Source organism: Phocoena phocoena, chromosome 2, assembly GCF_963924675.1.
Source record: "Phocoena phocoena chromosome 2, mPhoPho1.1, whole genome shotgun sequence".
NCBI classification, from domain to species: domain Eukaryota; kingdom Metazoa; phylum Chordata; class Mammalia; order Artiodactyla; family Phocoenidae; genus Phocoena; species Phocoena phocoena.
The window spans coordinates 96731679-96757264 of record NC_089220.1 but is presented as its reverse complement, the minus strand read 5'-3'; positions in this window follow the sequence as shown (position 1 = coordinate 96757264).

Here is a 25586-nt window from a genome sequence, read left to right as displayed (position 1 = left end):
GGATTTTCTCCTTTTAGTAGTGTCGCACTACAGATTAGTGAGGGTTTTTTGGTTTTGGTTTTATTTTTCTTTTTGTTTAATGAGCACTAAGGAGAACAGCGTGGGAAGAATCTCCTGTGAAAGGTCTGTTTTACTATAGGGGGGAAACTCAGAATTCAGATCTCAGATGCCCTGCTTTTATTGTTGCTTCAGGCTAGTTCCTGAATGAAACAGATTAGCCCACAATTATGGTAATAAGCAGGACCTGTTTCCCAGACCTGGTATCATTTTTGCACTTAATTATTGTTAAAATGTTCCTTAGAATCTTGTGGGAAGGCGGTGTATGCACTTTAATTATGGTGATAGGGTTGCCAAGGTAGCATTGTACTTTACTAGATAAGAATGAGAAGTGTCAATGGAAATAAAGTCTATAACATTATATAACACCCCATTCCCAAGACAAGCACTTGAGTCTGCCCTGATGAGTGTGTTGCTGTATTTGTTTTCCAATTACATCTTGAATGAGCTCAATAGACCTCAAGGTGTAATGGGAGAAATCTTTCTGGCAATTATAGCTCATGTTCTGTTTAGAAAGTGGTGAACATTTTCATTGTCTGCTGTTATTCAGTCTGTAAAAGTACAATACAGAAATCTGAAGGCTCAAAAAATACTTTTCATGACTACAGAAAAGAAAATAGTCCTGGCTTAAAGCTATTTCTGCACGAGGAGATGGCTGCTCTGGAACCAAAGTAAGAAGCTGAACCACAACATCCAGATCTTTCTGAGGGTGACAAAATTTGCAGGAGATAATGTAATCACAAATTTTCACTGGGCTGAGAAAACATTTTCTAGCAATAGTTAAGATGACTACTTCCAAATGCCAAAGGAAAAGACTTCTAGAAATTAGTGTTTACCTTTCCTTGGTTTGTATTTTCATGCTTTTCATGAACTGCTTTAAGCTGTACTATTATACAACTTAACACAGAACAATATGTTTAGTTCTATACTAAAGTGTAACTTTTGAAAACTGCTTTTCAGGTCTTATTTTCCACAATGGAATTGTTTTCTGAGTAATAGCTGATGCCTGTGAGTGAAAAACAGTACAAATGGTATCACAGAATCCAACAAGTATACTGAATGTTTGGACTATAAAATCATGTGTCAAGTTCTTATGCTAATTTTGAAAGATTTTTAAAAATTAAATATTAGCAATGAGACAACTATGTTACATCTATTGAAGTCGTAAGAAACAATCAGGAGTCTTAAAAGAGACTCCTTGAAAATTCAGTCAAAACAATATCTGTCCTAATATTATTTCACAGAAACTATTTTAAAGAGGTTTCAATATAAATGGAAATATCAATAAAGTATCAATAAAATGTCATTTGGAGCATAAGGGTATAAAGATTTATGTATCAGAAAGATTCCAAATGGTAAGCTAATATCATAACCAACTGGTTTTAACTCAGTAAGTTTTGTCATGTAACAAAAAAATCCCAATTTATGTAATTGAGCATTTCAAGTCTCATTTGAAACTTTTAAAGATAGGCTAGCCCATTGTTTTTGTAATATACTGCTGACGTTACACTTCCCACAAATATGAGTCATCCTAAACTCTATCCATTTATGCAAACCATTCCTACAGCCAGGTGCTCTACACTTTTAAATATTTTATATGCTGTTTTTGTTTTATCTTTATAATATCTTTCAGCTTTTAGGTAATAATCCATAGATATTATTTCTTCCTCAGATTATTGCTCTCTTTGAAAATGTAGGATGAATTTTTAATGACATTTGAAAAGCAGCTTAAGAATTCTTTTTTAATTCAAAAGCTATCCAGGTTCATTCGTTAACTTCTGCCTTCATGTTCCAATTATTTAAGATGAATATATTCAAGTACTTGAATTATCAACCAAAGCTGCCTTAGCTCTCTGTTTCACTTCTTGTAGGCAAATACAGTACACATACCTCTTTGAGAATCAGTATAATTCTAGTCTCATTTAGCCAAGTATTTTTTCCTAAAACTAAAGGATTGAATTAAAAGTATATGATCTGGAGGCAAACTACAGTTACTTACAACTTTGTTAATTTTTCTGTGTTTCAGTTTCTTCACCTGTAAAATAAGCTAAAGAGTAGTACCAACCTCACAGTATTGCTATGAAGACTAAGTGAGATAATGTACGTCAAAAAGTTTGAAATTCTGCGTGGCACACTTTAAAACAGCAATACTTATAAGGAAATCATCCTGGAGTATTGTATTCATTTGAAATTTGTACACATTTATATACATATATAACATAGATATATGTGTGTATATAAAAATATGATGAATGCATTAAATCACTTGATTTGTCTGAAAAATATGTGTGTGTTTTCCACTTCACTTTTCATAGGAAACACACATGTGTATATATACACACATATATACAAATATATATAAACATATGCACTATATATATATATAAATATATATATATATAAATATATATACACACACACATTTGTGTATATATGCAATTATCCTCTTTACCTACCATCATTAAATGTCTATTTATTTGTTGGAGTGAAATGAAGAACATTGTTCTCATCTGAATCAGACAGATGAAAAATGAGCAATCCAGAACTGAGCAAAGGAAATCTGCATTTTAAAAATATTCTGAAAGAAGTCTGAGCTCCCCTAGGACATGAGACTCTCACTATTCTCTCTGCTCAGTGATATAGTACATCAGCACATGATTTTCTTAGATTAATTACACAGGTATTCAATAATCATGACTCATTATTCTCCCAACTATGTCCTTATATCAGCAAGCCTGGAAAATACCAACTTCATCAAATGCTACTTAAGGAAACAGCCTACATGCGGATAGATAAATACGACACACACACACACACACACACACACACACATACACACACACACACACACAGAGCAAAGCTTGGGTCCACACTGGATTTCATGACTGAATGCCCCAGGGTAGAGTACCTGGCCCTCGGGCTAAAGACCATGGGATTCTGTTAACTGGCTTAATCCAACCCTACACAGCAGCAGTAATAATGTTTTCAATAAACTGTTCATCCAAGGTACCAGGAAGGTCTCTCCCTCACTCACTTATCTCAGCCTTCGTTCATGCTCTTCCACCATCTCCCTCCCAGTTGCTCATTTAAATCCTACCCAGTTTTAGAGCCCAGTACCAGCCTGACTACCTTCACAAAGCCTCTCTTGATACCTTAGCCCACATTCAATTTTCCCTCTCAATGCTCTCATCAGTTGTGACTGGGACATACTCTCCATTGACTCTGGACCCTCTACACTCTTACATAGAACAGTCTAATTCAGCAAACAGTTGTCAAGAACTACTGTGTGATTAGCACCTATGCTTGTCCTCGTGGAGGGCATGGAGGAAGACAGTATTTAAACAGTTACTATTTGCCAAGCACTTTATATATCTCTCATTAATGCCTGGAGGGTAACATCATTACCAAGATACAAATGAAGAAACAAAAATCAAGCAATATGATTCCATATCCCTTATTCCAGAAGTTAGATATGTGGTCCAGGGACTAAGTAAATGAGCTTTGTTTAGCTGGCATGATATTTTCTTCAAAAAGAATAAATAAATAAGGATGTGAATGACTCTAGTTAAGACATGAACTTTCTAGTTCTCTACAGGCCCCATCCCACCCTATTGTCCTGTATTCACACACTAGGACACTCCCTTATGCTACCTGCATGGCTCCTAACTGCACTTGAGCTTGCTCCCCTGCTACTCACTCCAATAGCCTATAGTTTGGCTCATGCTTACAATCTAGTAGGGAAGAAACTGTAATATAAAATGGAAAAGAGATGTGCAGAAATTCTCAAGGGGATGAGGAAGTCTTCCTGGATACGGATGACATGAGTCATAAAGGCTAGGATTTTGGAAGGAGGATCTTGGGAAAGAATGTTCCAAAGAGAAGGAGAGGAAAAGGAAAGGTCCACTAGCTGAGATGGAAAAACACAGTCAGACTTGGTAAACAGGAGTTTGCTTTCACTCGATAAGGTAGGGAGGGGCAGCAGCAAGAGAGAAAGCTGAAAGAGAGAAAGCTGAAAAGGTTAGTGAGGTCTTGATCCTGAAAGACTTTGAAAGCCACACTCAAGAGTCTACACCTTATTCTGTGAAAACTAAGGTTGCATGAAGGTTTGTGAGGAGGCACACATTTGGAACCAGATTTCAGAAGGACAATCTGGCAGGAATGAGCAGCAATTATGTGTAAGGAGGAATCAGTGGTGAAAAAACAGGGAAACAAAGGATGACGCCAGTTGTTCTTGTCTGGGATGAGATGCTACAGTCAGAGCCAGGGTGTAGCAGGAAGAATGGCAGAGGGTTGGAGGAGACTGAGAGGAAACTTATGTGAGAGTCCCATGGCCTGGCTTGCTTCTGCTTTGTGTGCGAAGTATTCTACACTTTTGCTTAAATGCCATTGTATCTAAGATGCCTCTCCTGACCACCTAATATAAACTAGCCCTCTCATCCCAGGCCAGCCTCCTTATCCCGTTCATGTTGGCTTATCTTTCTCTGTAGTCTTTATCACCATTTGACATACTATATACTTACTTGTTTATTTGTTTACTGCCTGGCTTTCCTTAACAACAAGTTAAGAAGCACTGGGTGCATAGAAGGAACTTCATAGATATTTGTTAAATGAATAAATAAATGAAGTCTTCCTGAGGACAGGATGTCTTCTTTCTCCACGTAGATCACAAGTCCAAGAGTTATGTTTCATGGTCCTGCACACAACACAGTGCCATACTCATCTAGGCCCTGTCACCTCAAATACTACAGCCAGATTCCTACCTAGCCCTCCAAATCGATGTCACACTCTTTCTTCACCAGCACTCTTTATACAAGTGACAAACTCTTTTTGATCTGGCGCTAGTCGTGCGGCAAGTAGCTGATCAGAGTACTTACTGAAATTGTTATTTCAGGGTGCATGTCATGAATCCCAAACTGGACTGTAAACTCAGGTCACTCTGTGATTTTCCTGTATAATATATATTGCAATGTAATTGATTAGTTATAGGTATAATTATTTGCGAAACCTGTGGTTCTCAAACCTACCAGGTCCAAATCTCCATTGTATGACAAATATTTTCTAGCACCATCTTTTACTAGCCTGAAATGAAATTCATGGATAATATAACCTGCCTAAACACATATTTTTAAAAATCAATAAATGTCCTAATTTTAATATAAAAAGAAATAAAAGGTAAGTAATTTATAATAAAATAGTACACATTTCAATATATGAATGCTCTGAGATGACTATACTAGGACACCTGATGAAGCAGTCAGGGGCTTGCACCTGTAGGTAGAATTACCCATGAATGTGATGCTACCAATGCAGACTAATACTGACATTGTTTTAAAGATCCAGATCCAACGAGCAGTTGTCATCATGCAAGTTTCCAAAATGGTGATCACTTCTTATTAAAGTTCAATGGTGATTAACCAATCAAGAGAGGAAACAAGAAAAATTAACGCTGACAGGGCTTCCCTGGTGGCGCAGTGGTTGAGAGTCTGCCTGCCGATGCAGCGGACACGGGTTCATGCCCCGGTCTGGGAAGATCCCACATGCAGCGGAGCAGCTGGGCCTGTGGGCCATGGCCACTAAGCCTGTGCGTCCGGAGCCTGTGCTCCGCAACGGGAGAGGCCACAACAGTGAGAGGCCTGTGTATCAAAAAAAAAAAAATTAATGCTGACAGATGCTTGAAAGCATAAAACCAAGGCAGATCCATCATTTTCAGCCACTTGGATGAGCTACAGAAACTGAAGACATATGGGAAAAGAGTTTACTTGATACAGGCCTATACATGCCCCACTTTTAAAAATTTATTACTTTTATTGAAATATATTTGACTTATAACATAGTGTAAGTTTAAAGTGTATATCATGGTGATTTAATATATTCATATATTGCAAGATAATTGCCATTGTAGCATTAGCTAGCACCTCCATTTCCAAATGCATAAAAACAGAAAGTAAAATGGTGGTTACCAGGGGCTGAGGGGTGCAGGAACAGATGTTTTTTAAGGTTACAAATTTACAACTAGTAGATAAATAAGTCCTGGAGATCTAATGCACTGTATAGTGATTATAGACAACAATATTGTGTTATAAACATCAAGTTTGTTAAGAGAATATATCTTAATTATTCCCACCATGCCCAGTGTTTTAGATGTATATTAAAGTACCTGTCAGCCTCTAGCCAGCCTGACCTACAAAACCAGAGCAGTTTTCAAGCTTTTGTCCTTGACATGTATAATAAACATTGTATCTTAAGTTCTTTCCCATTAGAATTTTGTTCACTTAAAAAGTTTAGAACAGTTAAGCCATTCAGAACCAATAACTCCTTTTTAATATAATATTTTGTAGCTTCACGTCACTATCCTGATAACAAATTCATAGATTATATATATACCACACATATATTTCCAAAAATCAATATAATGCAGTAAGCATAGTATAATACAAAGGAGAAATAAAAGGAAAGTAATATGTAACAAAATAATGCATATTATCACATAAAAGCCTAGGCATGACTGTACTAGAAAACATAACCAAAAGGTCTGGAGTTTGTGTTGTACATAGAATTGCAACATGCAAACTATTCTAGGTGTGTTGAACTGTTGACTCAAATACCATGAGCAACATTTCCACTGGCAACATGATTTTTCTTAAACTGTGAACAACTCTTGGTAAAATAGCAAGCAAAATGAAATGCAATCTTTCCTTGATTTACAATTGTATTTTTGGAAGAAAAAAATCAGTGTAAAACTAAAAATGTAGTTACCATGTGATCCAGCAATTCCACTTCCATATATACAAAATAATTGAGAACAGGCTCTCAAAGAGATATTTGCACACCTACATTCATAGCAGCACTTTTCACAATAGCCAAGAGGTGAAAACAATGCAAGCGTTCATCAACAGGTGAATGGATAAACAAAATGTGGTATATACATACAATGGAATATTATTCAGCTATAAAGAGGAAGGAGATTCTGACACATACTATATCATGGATGAACCTTGAGAATATTATGCTTAGTGAAATAAGGTATCACAAAAAGACAAAAACTGTCTTGATTCTACTTACATAAATTATCTAGAGTAGTCAAATTCATAGAAATACAAAGTAGAATGGTAGCTGCCAGAGGCCGGGGGAGGAGAAATGGGGAGTGGTTGTTTAATGGGCATAGAGTTTCAGTTTTCCAAGATGAAAAGGTTCTGAAGATCTGTTCCACAATGTAAATATACTTAACATTACCAGACTATAAACGTAGAAATTATTAAGATGGTTAATTTTATGTTATACATTTTTACAACAATAAAAAAAGATATATAATAAAATACTACAGAAACATTTAGTTTTATATGTAAAAGAGTTGAGTTCTAGACTCAATGAAAAGAGCTTTTTTCACCTACGTGTATGTTGTCCTTCAAAATGCTTGAAAGTCACATGAGGTAAAGAACAATTCTTCATTGTGTGGGCCTCTCCTGCACATTGTAGGACACCTAACTTCTCTCATCCAATGCCAACAACATCCACCAGCATTTTGACAAGTCAAGACATCTCCACAAATTTTCATATGCTGCCTACTGGACAGAACTGTGCCTACTGAGTTGAGAACAATGATGCTAGATGGTAAGTTCCATGAGGGCAGGGATTTTATGTTCCCGTAACTTGCTCATAACTATACTCCTAGAGCCTAGCAAAGGTTTAGTACATACTACTGAATGTGTTCAGTGAATAACCACTGAGTAAATGAATGAATGTGCTCCTGAGAATAGACTGTGTTTTGTTCATCTTTGGACCCCTCATGGTATTTTAAACAGTCTACATGTAGTAGATGCTCAAAAACATTTGTTTATTTGCTTGACAAATGTATAATGCTAAATTTTCGGATAAAGCACAGTCTCTACCCTCATGGAACTTACAGACTGATCAAAGAGACATACAATAAGTAAATAAACAATCTAACACCACCAGGCCTGTATTTTGGTCCCAAGTTAATAGTGATAGTTGTAAGGGAGTAATAATAGTTTCAGGTAGTAGAAGTAGTATTAATACCTATAATAATTACTACTTCTACCATGAACTATTATTTCTCCATTAGTTACTATTTAGAGCATATCTACTAGACTGAGCACATAACTTCCCTACAAGCTCTGTACCTGGCTTGCTGCCACAGCATCATTTCTCAACACCTCCACTTTCCCACCATCCACTGTACATTCCAGCCAAGACTGTATTTCCTTCAGTCCCTCAAATAGTCCACAGCCTCTTGGTTCTGAACCACACATATGCCGACCTGCTTCCTGGAAGACCCCCGCCCACCCCCACCTACTCATCAAGTAGACATCACTTCCTTTGGGGAGACTTCCTTAATCCTTTCCCAGTGCCCCTTTTTGTGGTCCCATAACACTTTGACCATCCTCTATAATAGCACTCATTGCACTGTATTGCCTATTTATTGTTCTGTATCTCCTGTTAGAAGTATAAAACCTATGAGGTCAGATATCACTTTTTGTTGTTCACCACTGTATCCTGCTTATAAGAACACTGGAATCCCCTTAACTATCTCTGGGTTTCCCTTCTCTGCATTCTGTATGTTTCTCTTTCTAATAGCATGCATCTGCAACCCTCTTTGGATGACTAGCCTTAAGCAAAGGGAGCTGTTTTGCCTGCACAGACGAAGACCTGGAGGGGTCTGGAGTTTACATTCACCCCTCATCCATGGGACAGCCCTTACTTAGCTGCTGACTGATTGGTGCTAGAGTATGCTCTCTTTTTTTTTTTTTTTTTTTAATATATGCCATGGGTTGCTCAGGCTCTTTTTGCTGTAAGTTGGAACAAATACTGGAGTATGGGTTCCCCTGCAGTATCAGGCAGACACTACCCTCTTAAATCACATCTTGCTTGGCACCCTCCCCTTTGGCATTTCCACCACTCTGTATAGGTTTCTTCTGGAAGCATTCCTTTATAAATCACGTCCATGCAAATCCTTGTCTCAGGGTCTGCTTCTGGTAAGCCTGACCTTACTACACATTTCCTGAAAACTAGTAAAGCATCCAATAGGGAGTAGAATCCAGCGAATGATTGTAAAATTAATCAATCACTAGTGACAGGATCCAACAACATAGGTATATTTATCTCCATTCCACAGATGAGAAAACTAAAATTAAGAGTAAGTATTTGCTCTAACTCACACAGCTAGTACTCGGGAGAGGCTAGAGACAACCCCAAACCCATCTATAGCCCCATAAGGTACTTTTTGGCAATACTATATTTCTCCCGGCTAGTTCTCTAGTTCAATGCTTTGGGAAACAGAAGTCAATGCCATACCCCTTGGGTCTCTTCTGGTGCCAAATTCCCTCTTAGTAGTAGCTTCTAGAATCAACAGCCACTCAACAAAGAACCTTCACAGCCCTGGGAAGATATACTGTTCCAACCTGATTTATCAGATGATATTTCTGGAGTTCAATCTTGTTATCAACTATCAGGAAATATTCAAAGTGTCAAAGCCAAATAGAGATCTATTCCTTAACACAACACAAGGGAAGGAAAATTTGCAGAAGTGTTCTGTGGTATCAGGCATTGGCAAGGAGAGGGAGATAAAAAGTAATAGCCTAATTTTCGTTAAGTGATTGTTCTCATAAAGTAAAAGAGAACTTGTCCTTACCAGGACATTAACACTGCATTGCTCAGACAATTAAGGAAAGTCATAAATTAATCCATAATCATAAGCCGAACAGAAAATTTGTCTTAGCACAGAGGGTAAGAAAAGGAGAAAGTTATCTTGGAGAGCATGGTTCATCAGTTCTATTTTACAAGACAACCCAGAATCCTCATGCCTTTATCCTTATAACTCTCTTCTCCTTATCCCCATCACCTCATTTCATCTTTTTTCCTCTTCTTCTCTCTCTGCTCATCTTCCACAATGGCCCCACCCCAAATGCTCACATCTCAAGACTTAAAAAATACAGACTTAAAACTGAAAATAGAATATTCTTCCAGCCACTCTGAAAGAGTATTGAATTCTTTAATATGAAAGTTCATTCAAAGAGTGTATCTTTTTCACTAAAGACTACAGAGATCCTCCAGGGCTAGACAGAAATGAAACCTGGAAATCGAAAATAATAAAATGGTTATGAGATTGTGCTGTGGTATATTTGATTCTATTTTTATTTCTTTTTTTATTGTTAATTATAATATTTGAACAATAAATATCTATTTAGAAAGAGAAAAGAGGCAATAAGTCAAAAGTAAGAAGGTACTGATCACCTACACCATGCTAGGCACTGTAAATATATTTTATTGAATCCTAATTATAAATCTATCAAGTAGGTATTGATATCCCCATTTTACAGATGTTGAAAGTGAGCATGCGTTCTTACCTACCTTGCAGAAACAGGATTTAGTGTAGCTCTTTTGTCTCCAAAGACTAAGCTTTTGCCTTTGAGATGAAGAATGACCAAGAAGAGATGGATGATGGACATGAGAGCCTTAGAAAGCACTTAAATAAAGCTCCCGCTACTCCACAGCCCTCTAATAAATAATAAAGTTGAAAGTAAGATCATTTATGAATCTCTTTTGGCAGATGATGTTTTTCTTATAGAATTTGGAAGGGAAGCAAGTGAGGAGAGTGAGACAAAAGAGTTGGGGCACTAGGGCATGAAGAAATGTTTAATATTAACAGAAATATCAATAGATATGATTTTCCTTTATCCTTCTGCCCATCAGTCAGATAGTCTGAATGCTTTGCCTCCAGGGAGGGATGCCACAGCATAAGGGTAAGGCAGATTTTTGGCATTTGAAATTCAAAAGCCTAGGTCTTAGGAAACAATAAGAATTCAGAAATTTAAGAGAATATGAGATAAGAGCTAAGCTTTTGTTCCTCCTCGAGACTAGCAGGAGGGGAGAGGACAGAGGACAGAACAAATTAGAGAAGTTTTTGTGACCATGTAGATGGGAGTGGAGTCAGCATCCAGAGACTGCCATATAGATGGCAGCATTTTCTTCCAGCTTGCTGCCGGAGCTTCCAACGGCTCCCCTCCCAAGTCCTTTGCTGGCAGCCATCGCCCCCTGCTCCACAGAAGACGCTACCCTTAAGAGTGAACAAGACACTACTCTTTCCCTTGGATTCTGAGAGGGCAAGATAGAAAACAGGGTTAGTGGCAGGGCAGGCCAATGGTGCTTTGTGCCACTACTCCATCTGTTCCTCTCTGGATCCTTAGAAAATAGACAGATGTGGAACACCAACAATATTCCCAAAACAAGCCCTTGATACAAACACAATTTTTCAAAACTCAGTGGAATTCATGTTGAATTTGTTGCTTCTAGTGTTTTTGAACCAACCACTTACAAACAAAGAAAGATGATTTTATAAAGAGGGCAAGGTGACTTCAAAGTGTTTCTAGCTTTCTGGCTTCCCGTAAAGCTGCAGAAAATATAAAGCATCTCTACAGATTTTAGGGAAATATTCAGTGGATGATTTGATATTACATTTCTGCACTGAGTCAAAGTCCTTGGATTTCTCTTTAACAAAAATACTAATGTTTGAGTTGACCTGCGTTGTTCATTATTTCTAAAGACTGGCCATCACTTGTTTATAAGCATATTAAAACCACTAAATGTCCCTTTGTTTTTTGACAAATATCAAGCTAACAGAAAAGCTGAAAGGAGAACAACAATGCATAACCTTTACTTGTGCTTGTGTGGCCTAATAAAATAACATATAATATTTTAAGGGATCATATAAAGACCTTAGCATATTGTCTGGCACATTGTGATGGATCATTGCTTCTGCCCTTTAGGTATGCTTGTTGCCAATAGTATCTGGAGCTTATAAAAAGCATGATGATACATACAAATGACATCTTGATGGAAACATATTATTAACATGTCTCAAAAATTGATAGTTTGCTTGAAGATCTACTTTTTGAACAACATAAGCATAAAGTTATTCATTATAGCATTATTAGAATGGGAAAATATTAGAATTAAACTGTATGTCTATCACTAGATTCTAGTTGAATAAATTATATTGCTTCTACACAGCTATCCAAAAGGATGAGGAATATCTCTATGAACTTATATGGATATATTGATAAATTAAAAAGTGAAGTGCAAAAGAGTGCATACATAGTACAATGCCTTCTGTATATGAAAAATGAAATATATCTACGTCTATCAATCATTTATCTATATCTATTTGTTCTTATTTTTGCTAAAAGAAACACCGGAAGAATGCATCAGAAAATAATGAAAATAGTACCTATACGGACAAGTGGGAATATAGTAAAAGGGATAGGGATGGGAAGGACAGCTCTCCAAGTATATCTTCTTATACAGGTTTGATTTTTTTGTTGTAACATTCTAAAAGAAAACGAGGCTTGACTCTTCAAAAATGCCAAGAAAGATTAAAAAAAAAAAAGAGAGAGGAATTTTTCTGTATTAAAGGAGAATAAAGAGACATGACAACTAAATGCAATGCATCTTTTGTAGGATCCTGTGTCATATATATATCTCTATGAATCTATATAAATCACATTTATATATCTATATAGCTCGTCTATCAAACAGACACAGCACAATGTAAACAATCATTAAACATAATCGTAAACATTGCAAAACTACTAACTAATCATAGTTTATATTTGCAATTCTTATAAAGTTTTAATTTGCAATTTTCTCTTTAAGAACAAGGTTGGACAGGTTATGAGCCATTTGTAATTCCTTTCCTATTCATATTATTTGCCTATCTTTATTTGGGGCATTATTTAACTTTATCTTACTGATTCATAGGAGACGTTCATATAATAAGAAAATAAGCCCTTTGTAATGTAACTTATAGACATTTTCCCCAGTTTTTCTTTTAACTTTTTTTTATGGTGTTTTGTTTTCCAGGTAGATATTTCTTTTTAACTTACTGTAGTCAATAGCTATCAATCTTTTCTTTTTGTTGTGGTGTTTGCATTATGCTTATGAAGGTCAGCCTTACTCGAAACGGCACCTATATTTTCTTCTAGTATTTTATGGTTTCATTTTTGTACATATATAATTAAATATTTTAATATATAATTAAATATTTAAACCACCTGAAATTTATGTAAGTTTAAGTGAGGTAGAAATATGATTTAATTTTTCTCCAGATGACTATCCAATTGTTTCAGCACCATGTGTTAAATAATTTATTTTTCCCCATTGCTAAATTCTTATATGTACTCAGGTCAGCTTCCTATATATTATATCCTTTAATCCTTAAAAGGTCTTGTAAGACAAGTATTGTTACAGATGAAGCTACCTGGGGCAGAGAAAACTTGCATCTCAGAGCTAGAAAAACACAACAGCAATAGAATATGAATATGACGACGTGGCGAAAATTTAAGACCATGGCAAATGCGTTTGTATTAGATAAAAGCTTCATAAATTAATAAATTTCACCGTATTTATTATAGTGCTAGCCAAGAGAAATAATAAATGCAGTAAATGCCTTGTTAAAAAATATCATGTTATTGGCTAAATTATTAGTGAGCAGTGACCCTAATTAACAAGGTAATAAGCTTGCTGACTTGCTGATGATGTAGTTTTTTAGAAGTCATCTGTGCCAGGTAAGCCTTCTTAGCAGGATAAGAAAATGTATTATACTTAGAAGGATAGGAAAAAAATAGAGCTTTGACAATTGATGGGGACTCAGAAAGGTGTGTGTTCCATTTCCTATGCCTCCTTGGAACCCACCTACCTCCCATCCCCTATTTGAGAAAATAGTAGAAAAAGACCTGCCCTCATTGGCCATGATCATATATGTTATATTTCTGAGGGAGAATTGATCTTGGGATCCTCTGCTTCTTATTCTCTCCAACTTCTTCTTTGCTTCAGGCTGTAGCTCTCAGGCACCCAGGAGGTTGTTGATTATCCAAATTTCTCCCTAAGACATCAGTGTTTATGACAGTGTGGCCACATCATTTTGGAGTGGAATTTCCTCAAGCAGGAGCAAGCCAGAGGCTTTTAGCCTCACGTGATTACTGAAAGCCTGAATGGCCCATTGAGTGTTCTTCTGATTTTCATTCTCATAGGTTTATGTTAAGGAAAAGAGGTCAGGGAAGGTCAATTCCATCCACACTGCTGATGCCACATTGAATATTGATCTGAACAGGTGAAGCCAGAAGACTTAGCCCTGATGTAAACATGAATAAAAAGGCAACTGATATGGTCTTTGGGGTTAGTAATAAATAGCAAATACACTGGGACGCTTTTACTTATATTTTTAATAGAGCAGTGTTGTGGGCAAGGTAACACATAAATTCATGTCTGAATCCAAAAAAAAGTCCTGTTTCTGAGAGTCTTCTTTGTTGACAAGCAATTATTAATATTAATTCAAAAAAGAATCTCCTCTGCTCCCCCAAAACTTTAATTAAGAAGTGTATTCTAACAAGTCTGATATAGGCTCAGATTCAAATCAGTTCATCAATCCATGAGTCAATACTTATCAGAGACTCCAACAAAATAAAATATCAACTCAGATGAGATTCCCTTCAGAGAATAATCTGATGTTCTCATTTTCTCCTGGTTCAATAATTTAGGAAAACGTGAGGTGTGACTATAAAGTAATGATACTGATTGCACTTGTCACACATGAAAATCAACCTTGTCATTTATATCATTCCAGTCACTTATATAATTTGGGACCTTGTCACTTATATAAATTAGGACACTTTGAGGATAAAAAAAGAAAAATTTTGTTACAGTTATATTTCAAGATAACATTAAGGTTAATTGGATTTGCCACTCCATTAAATTAGTAGATTGGGTTTGATTTTAGTTTTAGAGTTTTATGGGTACAAGTGCTTGAAATGCATCAACGCTCTCCCATGGGCAAGGTGGTGTGATGTGGTGTGGCCATGTGTGTGCACATGCACGTGTGTGTGTGTCTTGGTGTGAGAAAAGTGGGGCTGCAAGAAGATACAAAGGAGAGAGAAAATAACTCTTAAAAGATCTTACAATCTAATTGAATATGCAATAACTAATGGTCCCACCACTCAGAGCTGTGTGACCTTGGGCAAGTTCCTTAGCTTCTCTCTGCCTGTTTCTTCATCTATAAAATGGAGATAGTAATAGCACCTACCTCATATGCTTAGTGTGAGATTTAAAATGAAACTGTGTATGTAAAGTGCCAAGTACTGTCAATTTGTTGAATTTGTAATGATGCTGGTGGCACTACAGTAACATTGCAGAGGGATATTTTCTGCAACAACTGTGGTCCATAAAAGTGATCTGACTTGGCCAATGTCAGTGATGGAGAGAACCTTAGGAAAAAACCCAGTCTCCTAACTCTGCTTTATTTGCTTCATTATGGGGGAGGGAAAGAGATTTTGTACTTTACAGTGGTTGCCAAAAAGAAAAAAAAGTATCAGTGAATGAATACTGTCAAAGCAGTTTGAGACACGTAAAGGGTAGACATTAAGTAAAGTCAGTCACCAGTCAACAGCATTTATTGATTTATTTCTGTGTGAAGAGCATTGTATTATGTGCTGAATGGGAATGCTGTATTCGTATTCTTCAAGACATAGAAGTTGCCCTGGTAGAGGTTGACCTGAATTTTTCTGTAAAAGCTTTCTCCAGATGGCTGCTTAAGCAGCTGTTAATCGAACGAGAGAACTCCATACCCAGCACCATGGCTCCTGCAACTTCATTGGCGCACACAGGTGTGTCCCCAGGATGCTGCAGACCCTTTTCGGTGCACTCACCACTTAGGCTGTCCCCAGGCTCAAGACTCTTGATTCTGAAGCACAGGTTATGAGAACTATGCTCTACAGTATAAAGAAAACCTGTGTATTGTACAGCAAAAATAGAGCTTTCATTATTTTCTCACGTAGTGTGTTTTCAAATTTATTAACCCTAAACTTGAGTATTACATTGCATCCAGTGTTCCTATACTGTATTCTTTTTTTTTTGTTTGCTTTGTTTTTGTTTTTTGTTTTTTATAATAAAACTATGCTTTTAATTTTTTTCAGATACATCCTCAGAAATCCCCATCATAATCTTAATGGCTTCCCAATTTTCAGTTGTATTGTTGTGCCATCATTTGTATCACCTAATATTTATTTTTGAACATTTTACTTTTTTCACATATTATAAACAACACTTCAGTGATCATTTTTGTGTGCTCATTTTACAATGTCACAGTATAACTTCCAAGAAATGGAATAATTTGTCTAAACTATATCCATTTAAACTTCTAACCCATACTTAGTATAGGGATATTTTCTTGATTAATTTCTGATGATATCTTTATCTACAATATTATACTATGACTTAGAATATATTTATTTTTCATAAACTACTAAGTTCCAGTAACTTATGTCCCCAGGTTCTACTATTCTTGGTATTAGAGTATTAGCAAATAATTTTCACTGTAGCAATAACTTTTGTGATTTATACCTCTTTTTTTTTTCTTTTTTTTTCTACTTTTTATTATGAAAATTTTTTACACATACACAAAAGTAGAGGGAACTGTATAATAAGCTTCCATGTAGTCATTACCCAACTTCAACAATTACCAACTCATGACCAACATTGTTTTATCTGCTGCCCACCCACTCTCCTAATGCCTGTGTCAAATTGTGAATTTTTTTTTTTTAAACATCTTTATTGGGGTATAATTGCTTTACAATGGTGTATTAGTTTCTGCTTTACAACAAAGTGAATCAGCTATACATATGTTCCCATATGTCTTCCCTCTTGCGTCTCCCTCCCTCCCACTCTCCCCATCCCACCCCTCCAGGCCATCACAAAGCACCGAGCTAATATCCCTGTGCCTTGTGGCTGCTTCCCCCCAGCTATCTACCTTACTACGTTTATTAGTGTGTATATGTCCATGACTCTCTCTCGCCCTGTCAAAACTCACCCTTCCCCCTCCCCATATCCCCAAGTCCGTTCTCCAGTAGGTCTGCGTCTTTATTCCTGTTTTACCCCTAGGTTCTTCATGACATTTTTTTTTCCCCTTAAATTCCATATATATGTGTTAGCATACGGTATTTGTCTTTTTCTTTCTGACTTACTTCACTCTGTATGACAGACTCTAGGTCTATCCATCTCATTACAAATAGCTCAATTTCATTTCTTTTTAAGGCTGAGTAATATTCCATTGTGTATATGTGCCACATCTTCTTTATCCATTCATCCGATGATGGACGCTTAGGTTGTTTCCATCTCCGGGCTATTGTAAATAGAGCTGCAATCCTATACTGTATTCTTAATTCTCCTTGCAAATTGTAGCAAAATTTCTAATAAACATTTTAGTCCACAGTATGAGAGCTGCAATAATTTTTTTCCTGTGCTTCTGTCTCTGCAATAGGTCTCTCATGTTATTAGAGAGGAAGAAAGAAAGGATTTGGCATTCTAGCTGGCTCCAGGCACCCAAGCATTAATGCAGCATATACACTTCAAAGAGTACTAGCCAGCAACCCAGAAAGGTGCCCACGTGCTCCCTGGCCAGCTTCTGTGTAGGTGTTTTACTTTGGTTAGTCTTCTCTTCCCTACTTAACATTCTCCTTTATTGCAAATCACATTATTTACAATTAATCACCAGTTCTTCCTCTGAATTTCTTTTGGAAATTAAGGGGAGAAATCAGAACAGTCATTTCCAGCAGGCAGACTCCTTATTCTTGATTTTTTAAAATTTAATCCATAAGTGTGCTCTAGATAAAGGTGTTTGGAGGTATTTTTGTTGTCCATGAGTGTGTGCTTGTGGGTACCTATATGAGGAGGAAGTATCACCAGGATATTTGGAGGAAGTGCAAGATATCTGGAGATGTAAGAGAAGTAATAATTAAGAGAGAATTTCAAGGTGGGATTTTCCATCAACTAACTAAACTCTATGAATGGTCAGGCACATCAAAACATCAAGACAGGCAAAGAGCCTTCTCTCAGTTCTGTTTTTGAGGTCTAGCTAAGCTATCTGACAGAAACCTATAGAACATGAATGTTTAATTTCATCTAACGTTCTTAAATTTTTATCTAAGGCTGAATGTTGGGAGGAGCGAGAGCCTAGATTTTTGCTTATAAGATGGCTGGCAGAAAAGTCCCCGATGCCAGAATTCTTAGGCCACTAGCAGCACAAGTATGTGAAATCAGAGATGGATAGATACATATATACATACACATATACATATTTACATGGACAGATACATACACACATATGTACATAAATACTTTAGATAGATACATACATGGATAGATACATACGTTCATATATAGATAGACACATACATACATAGGTACATAAATACACACATAGAAAGACAAATAGACAAAACAGAAAATAATGATACCAAGTGGATTACTAGAAAGGGTAAAATATTCCCACTTTTAAAAGGAAAGTGCAAAAGGTAAAACTCTCATTATTATCAAATACATTTACTCTATATGTTTTATAGTTTTGTTGCTGTATTTCACCATCTCCCAAAAGAACTATTATTCAGAAATTAATAAACAGTGGGGTGACAAATATACCTATAGGAAGCAGTCTATAAACATGTATGTTTTGTATCATTTTTCTTTGAAATCTTATATTTTTATTGTGTATTATTCAATTCTTCTATTAGATTAATCCCTGTTCCCCGAGGGCAGACAGTATTTAGGCCAGCAGATGGGAAAATCCTTCTTTTATCTCCACTGGAACTCAGAAGTCTTCCTGGAAGAGGGGGGTTTTCTCACAAAACACCTCAAAGCAAAGAGTTCCAGGGGAGAAAGGAAAGGCACTTTGTTTAAACCAATCTGGAAAAAAGCAATGACTCTTCACTCAGTTCTTTAAAAAATCTAGTCTATAAGGATTTTTCTTCTCCAGCATAAGAAAGACATTTGTCCTATGACACATACACTGTTTATACAATTATCAAAGGCAATAATAATAAAATATACATGAGTTAATATTACTCATTGCAGTCAAATTTCGGGCCTGAAATCAAGCAGGCAGATTTTCACCATTTTATTGAGGTAGAAGTTTATTTAAGAAACCTGCCACACTATACATTAATAAAACGGGGATGCCTTAGGCTCTCCAAATCCGTTTTATACCCTTAACTGTCTGTAATACACTTATCTTAGAAATCTGAAGATGATGAGAAATACTACATTCCTCACTTTTAGCATTTATAAATCTTCACACATATGTCCACTCCCTTCACCCCTGCCCGCTATGATTCAGTCACTTCATATTGTAATACTTTGGTGATTATTGATTTTGGGTTAAGGTTGGAGCTCAGTACAACTGTGTGAGCATTCCACTACCTTCAATTTGATGGTATGCTGCCGCCTGCCCACTCCATATTGACAGGCATCCTCTTACTTTCAGACTGGTGTTCATTTGCTGATGAACACGCAGGAAGGGGATCATGACCTTTTCTCTTATCTGGACAGCTCTTAGCTTCACAAACATTTTTTTGCTGCAGGGTGTTATTAACAACAGGGTGATAGAACAAAGAAATGAAGAGATGGGAAGCACATCAATGTATGAAATTTTCTTTATTGGGACACCCTTGGGGCCCAAGGGAGGGGGGTCTAATTATACAGGTGTTGCCTTTCTCCTTAGAATAACAAATTTTACACACACATGCACACACACGTACACATATGCTCTAGTGAGGTCATGATTTGGAAATTAAGGGTTACTCATTTCCCTTGTTTATGGGAGTTTGCAACTCTGCTTTCCCTGGAAACAAGTTTATATAAATAGAAAAGAAACCAAAGTAATTGAGTTTATTACACAGCAGTCATGAGTTAAGACAAGACACATTATAATTAGATGCAGCATGTTGACAATTAAAGTTTAATGAGCTCATTTCTCCTATATTTGAAGGGTATGTAAGTTCAGCTCTGTGGGATTATTTAGGGCAAAGGTGTTAGAAACAGAGACAAATTATAACTAGCCTGGGTTTGCAACCCTCCTTGTCACATAAGCCTTGTATCTGAATTTAAAAGCCCTCAAAGGATGGAGAATCCAGACATTTTTAGACGAAATCTTGTCTTTGGATTCTAACAGACTTATTTTCTATTTTCTGTGTAGTTTTAAAAGGAAAACTTTGAACTTAAATGTGTGAAGAATATATTCAGAGAACATTCTACCCTTCCTTTGGGGTGGGTTAAATTCAAACTAAAATTTCCCAGATCACTGGACTTATGCTAAAGTTATTGATCTTAGGCCAGCATCTTCAATGATAAGAAGCTAAAATGAAGAGATTTGAAAGAGCCACAAGGAAATCTATAGAGCAAGAACCTATGGAACTAAACCACACTCATACTAGGAATCAACAAAGATATTTGCAGCATAATATATCTGTGACAACATTAATTATTCCAGACTGGTCATTTCTGTTGACTTTGTTTCCCCCTCTGAATAACTAATCCCTCCCTTGCTTTCATATCCCAAATCCTAATATAAAGTTGTAATAATGTGAAAAACAACAAAAAATCCTGTTTTTTTTAAAAAAATCTCATTTTTAAGTTACATAGGTACAAAATATGCTCTGAAAACACTAACTTCTTTTATTTGGTGCCCTTAAGTAAAAGATGTGCAATTGGGTTTTTTTTTTCTCCCTCACATTTCGTTTAAAATAAAATCCCCTCTGGAGTGAAAACATACACTGTATGTCAAAAGCACTTGAAAATAGAGATTTAAATATAAACACAATACAATCTTAATTCTAACTTGGCCAATAAATATAATTTAGTAGAGAAATTAAAATTTGAAATCCCATTGAGTATTGTTTTGCATTTCTATATTGCATTTCATCTAAGCACCTCAACCACTGCATAAGCATTAAAGCATTAAATCTTATACTTTTAGAGAAGATAATGTTTTTTTCCTCTGGAATGAGTGAATCATCTTTGGAGATCACATGGACAGAGAGAAGGAATTCTCAGGGCTGTGCTTGTCCTCAAGTCATGGGAGAATCCTCCCCTGGTTTCTAATATAGTATCCACAACCCCTGCCCAGAAGCCAAGGCACAAACAGAGATATAGAAGTATAAAGCAAAAAGGATGAGCCTAATTTATGCCAATTCACTTATTATTAACTTGTAAGTGAAGATAAAAACAGCTATTCCCTTCCAGTCTGGCAACCAGTTAATGGGAATTTTCTATTAGCCATCATCCACATATTTCTACTATAGTTATAACTGTTGCTCAAAATTACTACCCTAAAGCATAACCCTGGAACCCTTTTGAGTCACTGTACAGGACCAATGTTACATTCATCAGTGTGTCATGTATCATGAATTTCACTGTGCTTAAAATTCTTCCTGAATTGGTCACAAGTGAGATGCCTGAATACTGCCCATTAACTAGAGGCTCTCATTAGCCAAAAACTTCCATTTCTCTGATGATGCTGAATAAAGATACAGCACAAGCCAACTGAACTGAGGAAGAAGGCTAAATCATAACCTGAGTGAATCAGGAAAACACCATCTTCCTCATGAATTATCCATTTTTCTAAGGCTGTACAGACCTACTTAACAACAGAAAAGTTGAGAACTGGACCTTGTCAATAAAATATAATCCATGGAAAGTCCCAATAGCTACTCTAAATAAACTTATATTGGTCATGACCCATCTAATTAGAGCCCTTTGCCAGCCAAATGTTTTAAAACTTTGTTTTTATGACTGTATCCTCATTTTGTTTTTATGATTATGTAGTGGGTTGAATACTATCCCCCCAAATTCCTGTCTACCCATAGTGTTCAAATGTGACCTTATGGAAGTAGAGTCTTTGAAGATGTAATTAAGACAAGATCATACTGGATTAGGGTAGGCCCTAAATCTAGAGACTAGTGACCTTATAAGAAGAGAAGACGGAGAGAGACACATGGAGAGGAAAATGCCATGTGAAAACAGAAGCAGAGATTAAAGGGATGCATCTACAAGCCAAGGAACACCAAGGATTGCTGGAAACCACCACAAGCTAGGACAGAAACATGGGACGGTTTCTCTCTCAGAGCTTCCAAAAGGAACCAACCTTGCTGACACTTTGAACCCTGAAGTCACAAGTCAGACTTGTGACTTCCTGAACTGTGAAAGATTTTCGTTTTTTATTTTAAGCTACCTACTAAACAGCAACTCGTTACAGAAGCCCTAGGAAACTCATACAGACTATATCCTCATTATTACTGTCATTATCAAAGGTAATATTCACTGGGCCCTCTATGCCAGGCTGTGCATTTTGTATAGTATCTCATTTAATCCATATAATAACCTACAGAGAAAATGAGGCTATTATTGCTCCCATTTATAGACGAGAAAAGTGACTCTTAGACACATCCAAGTTCCCAAAGAAAGGAAAGAAGTGAAACTCAGACATAATTCTCTCTAATACCAGTGTTCCTTTAGCAAGTCTCACACAGAATAAGATACCAGGAATTTTCATTAAAGAAATAAAATCTGAAAAGATTTAGCCTGCGTCAATATAAATGCAACCCAATCTCCTATACCTTTTATATCTATGGCCATGATATAGCACAGTCGTAACTAAAGTTTAAAATGATGAGCCAAATGTAATGCAAGACCTCAGTTCGCAGCATTGCCCCTCTAATGTATTTCATGAGCCACAGAAGTGGACATTTTGGCAAAATTTCCAACAAGAAATGAAACAAGAAGGGATTTTTTGCTTAACAGTTTACCAGAAGACTATATCTTTCTGCTTGGTTAACTGGAATTGTATTGTATTTATGGACCCGGTTCATTTCTCCAGGGGATATGGGCAAGCCATTTTACATATTACCTCTTTCCCCTTTCAGACGCCATGATACAACATACCACTGTTACTATTATGCATAGGATTGGCAGCACAGCCATAAAGGGGTGTGATGCTGTCACTCCTAAAATTTTCATTTCACTAACCTTAGACTAACCTAATGTGTCTTTTTCTGGCAGCCATTCAACCTCACTTCAGCTGAAAGCAGCTTTTAGAGAAACGGAAGATAGAAATATTTGTCCAACATTCAACAAACATTAATTGAGCACCTATTACATATAAACCTGATTATAGTTTAGGATTATTGACATATACATAAATAACTATGTGATACACGTAGAACTAAAAGCCGTGCAAAGAAACATATTACATGTCTTCAGATGAGGGTGCGGAGTAGGGGTGACCATGAAAAGCTTCCTGGAAGAAAAGCAACTAAGAGCTTAATCTTGGAAGCTGTTTATGACCTGGCCATGTGAGACAGGGAGAGAGCTGGTAGTGAGAGGATCAAAGCCTAGGAACAGGAAAAGAGGTCACTCCCTACAATGAAGGGAACAGTGAGTTCTACAATACACTGGATAATGAGCTCCTAGAACACAGAAATTTAGCCTCAGTAAACTTTGTGTCATCAGAGCCTGGCACACAGTAGCTTCTCAACATATATATAAAAGTATACATATATATAAATATATATAAGTATATATATATAAATATATATATATAAAACATATGGACTAATGATTAAATAAATGAATATTTTATGTTACAGAAAGAAAAATAAATGGAAGTTCCATCACTCTTTCAAAAGCCAAAGGAGGAAGCAGTGGCTTTTGGAATCAAGGTAGAATCAGCCCCCAGCACTATTCAAGACTCCATGGAGGTCCTGTGGAAACCTCCACCTCCTCTTCTTCATCAATTTATTCTCAAAGGCTTGCCAGCCAAATGAGAGCTTCTCCCTGAGATAATGTGGAAGCCTGAGGCCAGAGGGAAGTGGAGAAAAGAAGCAGTTATCTGAATAACAAGGCCACAGAAAACACAGGGTGAGGAAGAGCATGAGGTCAGCCTTGTCTGGAAAATTGCCTGGCTGTGGAAATCTGACCTGTGCAAAAGGAAGCAGTACAGAACTTTCAAGTCAGTTTGCCAGACAAATCTATTTTTAGGCAGCCCTTTCTTTTAGCATCAGACCTCCAAGTTCAGGGAAGTACTTAGGATTCTTCAAACAAAATATAGATTTCTAAGGTTTATGCCATTTCATGATGTTTTCTCTTTTGCAGATAAAACTCTCAGTGTAAGCAGGAAAATGCTTAATCCTGTATCCAATGTATTCATGGGGGGTGAAGGAGAGAAATTAATGACAATAAATAAGAGCCTTCTCTGCTGGGAGAAACCTCTATGTCCTGTCCTATACACAGCCAAGTCAGAGTGATCCAGCTCATTTACTCACTTCGGTTAACTTCCAGCTCGTATCAGTCTATATGACTGCCCACACATTACAGCACTCATATTAAAGGTACTTCCAGGAAGTTTCTGGGCTGTAAGCTCATGAACCACCTAGCAATTGAGTGAGAAATCTCATGCAAGTCTGATGCCATTTCAAACTCAGAAAAAAGCATCTGTAATACACTGTGTAATATTAAAGACACTAGTGCTCTATGTGAGACCAGGGACCCCATATTCCACAGGAACTTGGGCCAGAATAAGAAAAGGACCTGAAGAGGGTATGAACACCCCAGACCACCAGAAGGGATCTGTATCTCAATGATCTACCATTCAAAAAAAAGTGTTCTCCTAATCCAAAATTAAGACATCTGTGAGAGAGCAGAGACCAGAAGCCAAGTGTCCTGTTAGTCCTTGAGCTGCCACTCCTTGGAAAATGGCTCTGCCATTTCTCAGTAGATTGATGGCAAAGGAAATCAGCATCTACTACATGCTAGGCAACTTCCCATGCTTTATTCTCTTTACACATAAGTTTTCCATGCATAAAATGGAGATAATGATGCTTCCTCTGCTTATTTCTCAGGGAGATTTTTGAATTTTAAAGGAGATTTGTAAATCTGGAAAGATCATATATATGGTCTTTGGGGGATGTTTTTGTATATATGGCTTGACTAATGTCGTGGTAAAGGCAGAAGTGTCCTCGCAGCAAATCCTAACTCATGTCCAAGTCAAAAAGAATCACAGAATCATTCCCACTATCATCTTTCCTAGTGGGAACCATAAAGGTTTAAAGCTTATCAGCTTGTGTAAAGGCAACAGGCTCAACTCACCATTATAGACATGTATATGTACTGGAAAAGTGAATGCAGGATTAGAGAATAGCTTGTGGCTCTTTATTCCTTTCCTCCTTTCCTCTTTTGTCCTCTGGTCCTTTCGTTTTTTTCCTGTAATCACTATAACTGTAACCAGGGGTGCTTTAAATGTAGCCTATTCTCCTAGTCTCAGTTCCAATGAGGTAAACCCGAACTCTTACAGCGGTGATGATGGCCATTTACACGTCAAGCACAATGCCAAGTACATTACATACATCCTCTTATTTATTCCTCCCAACAACTCTGTGAGGTAGTCACCATTATCCCCACTTTACAGATGAGGCAAATGAGACAAAAAGAGGTTAAGAGGGCCTCCCTGGTGGCGCAGTGGTTGAGAGCCCGCCTACCGATGCAGGGGACATGGGTTCGTGCCCCGGTCCGGGAAGATCCCACATGCCGCGGAGCGACGGGGCCCACGAGCCATAGCCGCTGAGCCTGCGCATCCGGAGCCTGTGTTCCGCAACGGGAGAGGCCACAACAGTGAGAGGCCCGTGTATCAAAAAAAA